At 58.3% G+C, this 8,952-nt stretch overlaps 1 pseudogene; it reads left to right on the plus strand.

Annotated features, from left to right (window-relative positions):
• The first annotated feature begins 5,003 nt into the window (after positions 1–5,003).
• LOC123191558 (uncharacterized) lies at positions 5,004–8,482 on the plus strand (annotated as a pseudogene).
• The last annotated feature ends 470 nt before the right edge of the window (positions 8,483–8,952 follow it).

An 8,952-nucleotide genomic window follows, 5' to 3' on the forward strand; every position in this document is an offset into this window, starting at 1 on the left:
ACTTCAACTTTATCCTATTTTTCAAGAAATGAAACATTTGTTATTGATGAACCTGGGAAGATTTCATTTTACACAAATAAGAACAATTTCACAAATAATTAGACCAACTATCCATTATATAATCATTGTCATATGGATATCTAGCCTATATGTACCTGCTTTGTGACTTGGTGATGACCATGTGGCTTGGTTGCATTGCTATTTTGAGCATGATCATTCTGCAATTAAATAGGAATACGCGTGAAGGGAGACACGTGGTCAACTATAATCAAGAATGATAGTTTTGAAGAGTCCCATTATATGAAGTTAGTAAGGAGCCTTATTCCACACGCACTTTCGGTTGCACACTTTGCTTTCAAATTAGATTAAAGTCTTATTACAAAATTATTTATTGTGAAAACTTTGCAAGAATGCAGCAAGCAAACAAATGAAGTTCAAGTCATGTAAATTTGTACACTAAAAACAGAATTAACCTAATATTCAAGGGCCAGGGTGTTCCTCAACATCTATGCAATGTTTCCACCAAAAAGACCATGTATGCAAGTTTGGTGTTTTATTAGTACTCATGTATCAATTCAAAATTGATTAATTAGTTTCTTTGAATACGATATCTCTTGGAGCAGCAATGATATGTGTGTGACTAACTTTTGGTCCCATCGGGCCAAATCATGTTGCTATTGTATGCAATACAATTTTTTAATACTTGGTTGAATCTGACTTATGATCTGCTAGCGGTGTTACGACATTTTTTGAAACGACCTTGTCAAAATGGGATTGGTGTTTCATAATAATGTCATTTACCTTGCACTTACATACAAAATTAGACAACCTCTTGTATAATCATTGTCATTTAGATATGTAGCATATGTGTACCTGGTTAGTGACTTGGTGAAGTCGTAAACTTGGTTCAGGGCCACCTTGCTGCACTGCAAGATTATTTTCAGCATGGACATTCTGCAATTTAATACGAAAAGATGTCATTGTCATCATTGATAAAAATCTAGATAAGTCCTTGCACGTAGGTTAAGATTACTAGGAAGGTATGTACTAACCCAAACAGGTTACAGTTGCAAACCAAAAGGTTAATATTTCACAAAGTTTTAACTTGATGATAAGATAGCTTTCCAATATTTAACTACTAAAAGGGTTCAACCAATCCCAAAATTACTGACAGTAGATAATTGATAATTGAGTACAAGTTAGTTAACACACCTTGGTGACCGAGAGGCCGTTCCTAAATATAAGTCTTACTGGAGTGATGGCCTTCCCGAGCGCGGGCGACTCGCTGGGCGACCCGCCGGCGCCGCCGCTGGCTCGCCCCCCTTCCCCGCCCTCGGGTCCCGTCCGCCCGCCGACGCCCTCCCGGCCTCCCCACCGCCTCCCTCCCCCTCCCCCCCCCCCCCCCGGTCGCCTCGCCGCGCCTGGTCTGGGCCGATCTTGCCGAGGCCGACGACATCGCCGCGGGGCGTCCGGTTGTCTGCCGCGACCGTGTTCCCCCCAAGGCTCCGGCTCAGGCTGCTCGGGCTGTTCTTGCCGGTGGCTCGACTCCCAGGGGTGGGAGTCCAGCTGCCCGCGGGGACGGCCGGCGCCGACGCCTGTCGGAGGGCTCGGCTCGGGCGGCCTTGGCGAAAGGCGCGACCTTGGGCTCAGGTGCGCGCCCTCGGGGTCGTCGACATGGCAGGTGGGGCGTCACCGGCCGGGCTGACCGCGGCGTCGCGCGCACGTCCTGGAGATCATCCAGTCCCTCGCCGCCCTCCGCTGCTCTCTTCCCTGCTCCGGCCGAAGCCCCGGCGACGTCCTCGATGGCGCTCTCGTCGGTGGTCTACAGGCGGTCTCCATTCCGCCCATTCATCGCGGCCTTCGGCGCTCCCGTTCTCCCTCATCCCGGCATCCTGCCCTCTCCGGCCTGGCCCCGCCATGCCCGGCCGACGCCCTCCTCCACGGCAGCGCTGGGGGAAACCCTCGTCCCTCGACTGGTTTCCCCTGGCTGGTCCTACCGGGCCGCGCTTGTGGTGGGCCGCCCCGTGGGCCGCTTGCCCAGTGCTCCTGGGCCGCCGCCGGCTCCGCAGATTGCAGGCCGCGCTCTGGCCGGACCCTCTGGGCCTCCCCCCCCCCTCGCGGCCCAGCCCCGCCCCCGGGTGGGCCTCGGCCCAATGAGGCGGTCCATTTGGCCGCCTCTAGGGTTCCCCCGCCAGCCAATCCAGCCAGCATCGCCCTCCTCTCCCCCCGTCGCTGTGCCGCCCGCCGCCACCACCAGCCCCGTCACCCTTGCTGGTTCCCACTCGCCCCCTCCTCCTACCTCGCCGGCCATGACCCGCGAGTGGGATGACGGGGCCGGCCGCCCCAAGCGCCGGGCTGATGATCGCCGGGCCCTTCCGGCCCGTCGCCGGACACACTTCGATGGGAGGAGGACCTCCGGCAGGAGCTTGACTCCCGCCCCGCCCGCCGCTCTCCGGCTCGTGCCACCCGCCGCTCCCCACCCCGTTATGGCCGCCGGTCCCCTGCTTGCGACGATCGCCGCTCCCGGTCCCCGGCGCGCCGCTCGCCACACCGGGCTGATTCGCGAGAACGTGGCCGTTCCCCGGCCAGGGGGTCCCGTCAATCCTCCCGGCGGCGGTCTCCCTCCTCGTCTCGCCGTCGGGACCGGTCCTCTTCGCCCCGGCCGCAGCCCCTGTCCTCCGTCACCGCCAACCCGACCTCCAACCGCTACTAGCCCCCCCGCGCCCAAGCTGCGTTCCCGACGACCAATGGGGGGAACGGGAACCGGGGGCGCCAAGGCGCAAAGAAGAAGAAGAAGAAGGGTCCTCCTCGCCCCCCGGTTGCTACGCCCGCTGCCGGCGTGGCCGCCCCCCATCCAGGCTCCGCCTCCGCCTCGGACGGTCCGCCGTGTTTCAACTGCGGGCTGTCCGGGCACTTCCAGGTGGCGTGCCCCAACCCGCTGATGTGCTATCTCTGCAAGGACGTCGGCCACCCCGTGATTCTCTGCCCGGACCGCCCGGTGACGGAGGAGCTTATGATGTACGGCCACGGCATCGAGGACATGGGATTCTTCCACATCGAGGTTCCGGAGCTGCCCCCTCCCTCCCCCTCGCTCCTGGCTCTCGTGACTATCGTTGGCGAGGCCGTCGCCACCCCCGAGCTCATTGAGGCCGAGCTCAACCACTTGTGCAGATGCAAGTGGGATTGGCAGGTGACCCCCTCGGCAGCTAACTCCTTCACGGTGATCTTCCCCGACGCTATGAGCATGGGCTTCTGTACCCGCAGCGACAACATCACCTTGGCCCTCAACGGGATTGTGGTGAACATCTCTGAGCCGAAGTGGGATCCCAAGGCCGTGGTGGTCCTCGACACGGCCTGGATCCTCATCGTCGGCCTGCCGGATGTGGCCCGGTCTGAGCGCGTCATTCGCGGCATGTCCAAGCTTTTGGGCAAGGTGGTGGTGGTCGACGAGCTCTCTCTCCGCAAGGAGGAGGAGGTCCGGGTCAAGGTGAAATGCCTGGACTCCTCCAAGCTCCACGCCACGATTCGGGTCTTCTTCAACGACGACGGCTACGACCTCAAGATCTGCCCCGAGCCTCCGAACCACATCGGTCGCCCCCGCTTCTCCGATGATAGCCACCTGGGGGGCGGCCCAGCTGACGACGACGGCTCTCGCCGCCGCCGGTCCCGTCACCCACGCCTCGAGGATCCTGAGGATGACGAGGACCTGTCGGGGCACTCCCGCTCCCCATCCCCCGAGCCCGCCAACCCACCTTCGGGCCGTGGCGGCTCCGGGGCGGGACGTACCAGGGTGTCGGCCACTGACCTCGCAGTGGCTCTGCACCTGGCCTCTACACCGGTCGCGCCTCCTTCGCCTCCATCCGAGTCGGCCAGTGACATCTCCAGTGTGGGCCTTCTCGTCATGTCGCCTTCGTCGCTGCGCTCCCCTTCCGCCGCCTCCGCTCCGCTCTCCTCGCTGTCTGCTCTGGACCCCCCGGCCACTCCTGGCTCGACCTCCCCGGTCCCCATGAGTGGCGGTGGGGACCTCCCCGCCGGTGCCCCTGCTTCGGCCCCCCACCCGCAGGCGGTGCGGTTGGCGACACCCTGGAGACCATCGCCCCGCTCCCCTCGCCGGTGGCCTCCGACGCCCACCTCGCTCCGCCCTCCTCCTCGGCTGCGACGGTGGCCGTGATCGTGGCCTCTCCAACTGACGCTCACCCCCCTCCGTCGGTGGCGTACGTCAGGAGGCCCCACTCCACCTCGACGCCGGTGACGGCGTCCCGCCGCAGCGCCCGCCTCGATGTGTCCCGTCCGGCGGACTCCCCGGCGCCGTCCGTCGCTGAGCGTGCGGAGCTCCGGGCCACGGTCCGGAACCTCGAGTCAGGTGTGGGTCCCGTCCCTCCCAGTTCTTCCAGTTGTTCCTTTTCCGCGCTTGAGGCCGTCCCTCTTGGCCACCTCGCCAAGGTGGCTAATGACTCTGCCATAGTTTTTAGGGGGAAGGTCGGCCCCCCCTTAGAACAGATCGCGGCCATTAGGGCTCGCGAGATCTTAGACGGCAAGCTGGCTGAGACTCGGGCGCGCTTGCTCCGACCCTCCGTGGATTCGACCGCACCCTCCGCGGATCTGGGGCCTCCGGTGGCCGACGGTTTGATTCGTGGCCGCACCCGCTCTCGCACTGCCGCTCTTCGGGCATAAAGCGCCTACCGTGTCTTGGGGTCAAGCAGCCCCCCCATGGGGGTTTAGATGCGAGCCCTTTTCTGGAACATCCGCGGCTTCGGCCATGATGGCCGCCGCCGCCAGCTCATCGAATACATGCGAGACGAACACATTGACATCATTGCCATCCAGGAAACCATGTGCACTGAGTTCTCCCTCCAGGAGCTCGAGGGTCTTAGCTCTCACCTCTTCGCCTGGCATTGGCTCCCTTCTAGTGGGACCACTGGCCACTCTGGCGGCATCCTGCTAGGGGTGAAGGATGCCACCTTTGAGGTTGGGGCATGGATCGGGGGGAATTCTTCGTGAGTATGGAGATCTTTGAGCGGGCCCTCAACTTCAAATGGCAGGTCGTGATTGTCTATGGTCCGGCTGACCATAGCCGCTCCCCGTCCTTTTTAGAGGAGCTTCATTTGAAGATCTCCAACTCTCTCCTCCCAGTAGTTGTGGGCGGAGACTTTAACCTCATCCGATCCCCGAAAGAGAAGAATAATGACCGGATTAACCTCCCCCGGATGCAGCTATTCAATGACTGGATCGCGGAGCTAGGTCTCCGTGAGCTGGACCGGACGGGTGCCCGGTTCACTTGGACTAACCGTCAGGCTGACCCGACGCGATCCGTGTTGGATCGCGTCCTAGTTTCCCCGGAATGGGAATTATGCTGCCCCCTAGCCTCGCTCCGGGCGATTACCCGGATCGGGTCTGACCATGTCCCCCTCCTCCTCTCCACTGCCGACGAGCGCCCCCCCGCCCCACCGCGTTTCCGGTTTGAGCTCTTCTGGCTCAACCAGGCCGGCTTCCGGGAGGCGGTCGCCGCCCGCTGGATATTGGCCCGCTCTTCCCCCCATCGCGCCATGTCTGCTATTGACTCGTGGCACTTCTGTGCCAAGCTTGCCCATCAATTCATGAAAGGGTGGGGTGCTAACCTGGGTCGGGATCTCAGAGAACGAAAAAAGGCCCTCCTCCTGGCTATTCAAGCTCTGGATGCCCGTGCTGACACGTCTGGAATATCCCCAGATGAGTGGATGGTCCGTTATGACCTTGAAGACCAGCTCTCATCCATCTACGTTGATGAAGAGGCCTACTGGCATATGCGGGGTACCCAACGATGGGTACTTCGGGGTGATGCCAATACCGCCTATTTCCAGGCGGTGGCGAACGGCCGCCGGCGCCGAAACTCCATTCATTGCCTTTGGGATGGAGATACCCCGCTCGTTCGCCCCTCGGCCATCCGCACCCATGTGGATGGCTTTTACAAGGCCCTATTTACCCCCACCCCTCGGGGTGGGGGCTAGTCTCGCCCCCGACATCTGGTCGGGGGCCCACCTGGTTTCCGATGCAGTCAATGCTGCTTTAGTGGCTCCTTTTGTTGAGGAGGAGGTTCTCGCGGCTATCAAAGGGATGAACCCCTCCTCGGCCCCGGGGCCGGATGGCCTGCCAGTTATGTTTTTTAAGATGTTCTGGCCGACCATCAAGCCGGAGGTCATGGCTCTGTTCGAGGAATTCTTCTCTGACACCATGGATCTTGGGCGCCTCAACTATGGCATCATGACTCTTATTCCCAAGGTCCCGGGCACCTTCGACATCCTCCAATTTCGGCCAATCACCATGATCAATGTGATATTCCGGATTCTGGCCAAAGGGTACGCCAATAGGGTGACCCTGCTCGCGGACACAATTACCCACCCGAACCAATCCGCCTTCATTCAAGGTCGATTTATTCTGGATGGGGTTCTGGTGTTCCACGAAGTCCTCCATGAGGTTCGGCTGCGTCATCATCGAGCGGTGTTTCTGAAGCTCGACTTCCACAAGGCCTATGACACGGTCCACTGGCCCTTCTTGCGGGAAGTCTTGCTTCGCAAGGGCTTTGACGACCGGTGGGTGACTAGGGTTATGCAACTTGTCTCCTGTGGACGGGCCGCGGTGAACATCAACGGGGACATTGGGCCCTACTTCCCCACCCTCTGTGGGGTTCGCCAGGGCGACCCTTTCTCACCGTTTCTGTTCAACATGGTGGTTGATGCCCTGGCAGCCATCCTTGATAAGGCCAAGGATGTTGGCCACATTCACGGTGTCGTCCCTCACCTAGTCGGAGGGGGGGTCTCCCTCCTCCAATACGCAGATGATACCATAATAATGGTGGAGGGCACTGCCCATGACATTGCTAACCTAAAGTTCCTCCTCCTGTGCTTCCAACAGATGTCGGGCCTTACCATTAACTTCGATAAGAGCGAAGTGATGGTGCTCGGGGCACCTCCCGAGGAAGCACAGTCCATAGCGGACCGACTTAACTGTCGGTTGGGTTCTTTCCCCACGACTTACTTGGGGATCCCCATTAGTGACTCGCGCCTCACCGTGGCGGACCTCCGCCCCACGGTGACCCGTATGCAACATCGGGTCGAACCCTAGAAAGGCCGTTGGTTGTCGACGGCTGCCCGGGTGATCCTTATTAACTCCTCGCTTGCTAGCCTCCTGTGGTTCCTCATGAGTTTCTATAGCCTACATGAGACCCTCCATCAGGAGATCGCCAAGTACCAGTCTAGATTCTTCTGGGCTGGGGAGGGGGATAAGCAGAAGTACCATATGGTTAGCTGGCCCGATATCTGCAAACCCAAGGACCAGGGTGGTCTCAGGATCCTATCCTCCCGCCGCATGAACATAGCCCTCCTGACTCGTTGGCTCTGGCGCATTGCCAATGGGGATGGAGGCCTATGGCTCACCATCATCCAGAACAAGTATCTCCGTGGACAGCCCCTTGCATTCTGTCAGCGCTCGGGCGGCTCCCAGTTCTGGCAGGCGGTAGTCCAGCTGCTCCTGGTTCTCCGTATTGGCACTTCCATAGCGATCGGTACCGGATCATCGACCCTGTTCTGGTTTGATCGATGGCTTGGTGACTCCCCCTTGGCCGCGCGCTTCCCTGTGCTCTTCTCTATTGCAGTGGACCCGCATATATCTGTCGAGGCGGCCCTTATTGATCTAGGGCGCCTCGCCTTCCGCTGCCCCTTCGGACCTCAAGAGGTTGCTGCCTGGGACGCTCTTATGCTGGACATTGCCCTCCTCCCTATGGACAGCCTTGACTCCCCGGATGTCACCTCCTGGTGACTTGAGCCCTCCGGCTGCTTCTCCACCAAATCCCTCTACGCGGCCATTGCACCCTCGATGGCCCCTGAACCATTTAGTTTGATCTGGGATATTCGCCTGCCCCTGAAGATCCGGATCTTCATGTGGCAATGGATTCGTGGTCGCCTCCCGACTGGTGTGGAGGTTCGTAAGCGAAATGGACCTGGGAACGGGAAGTGCCCCTTGTGCGACACGATGGAGGATGCTAACCACATCTTCTTCTTGTGTTCTACGGCTCAGTTCCTTTGGTCCTGCTTCCGCGAAACGGTTGGGGGCCAGTGGTGTAACACCAACTTCCCCGACCTGCTTGCGGAAATCCAGGCCTCCCCCCCTCGCTACCGCCATATCAAATGGCTCTGCGTTGGGATCCTTGGCTTGACGCTTTGGACCGTCCGCAATAAGCTTGTCATTCAGAAGGTCCCTCTTCGACGTGCTACTGACGCCATCTTTAAAATGTGTGGATATTTGCAGCTCTGGCGGCCGCTTAGCCGCCCCCAGGATCGGGTCGTCATCAACAACCTCATCGCCGACCTCCGCTCGATGGCCTTCAGCTTGGCGGCACCGCTCCCCCCACCACCCCCGGAGCCAGACTAGATGTTGTGCCGCACCCTCCACGTGCGCGCCTTTCTTTTTTTTCTCAGGGCTTGTTGAGTTGTGCCCTCAGCATTAACCTTTCGACTTCTTGTGGTGCTTGACCTTTGTGTGCGTGTGTGTGTTGTTGAACCTTGTCGTGGTGCTTGGCTTTATCTATAAAGCGGGGCGGAAGCCTTTTTCGGTAACACACCTTAGTGATCACATGTTCATGTGGTAAATGTGCATTGCCACAACCCTCTTTGGATTTGGTTTACTGCAACTCCTATTAAAGCAATAGTTCTAAGACATTAGAATGGATCTGCATTAAATAGTACATAAAAGTCCATTACATTACCTGCATGGTAGTTTGTGGCTCCTGCACATCATTATTTGATTGTTCAAGAACATTATAAGATTCAGATTGGAGATTGTTATCTCTGTCATGTGGAGTGACCTGCAATAAAATTATTGTAATAGCATAACAGTGTTCATTAATTTCATCTTTGCGCAAATATAACTGCTTTTGATATGCTAACTTGATAATTTTCTGTACGAGAATCCACTTCA

Source organism: Triticum aestivum, chromosome 2A (assembly GCF_018294505.1).
Source record: "Triticum aestivum cultivar Chinese Spring chromosome 2A, IWGSC CS RefSeq v2.1, whole genome shotgun sequence".
In the NCBI taxonomy this organism is placed as follows: domain Eukaryota; kingdom Viridiplantae; phylum Streptophyta; class Magnoliopsida; order Poales; family Poaceae; genus Triticum; species Triticum aestivum.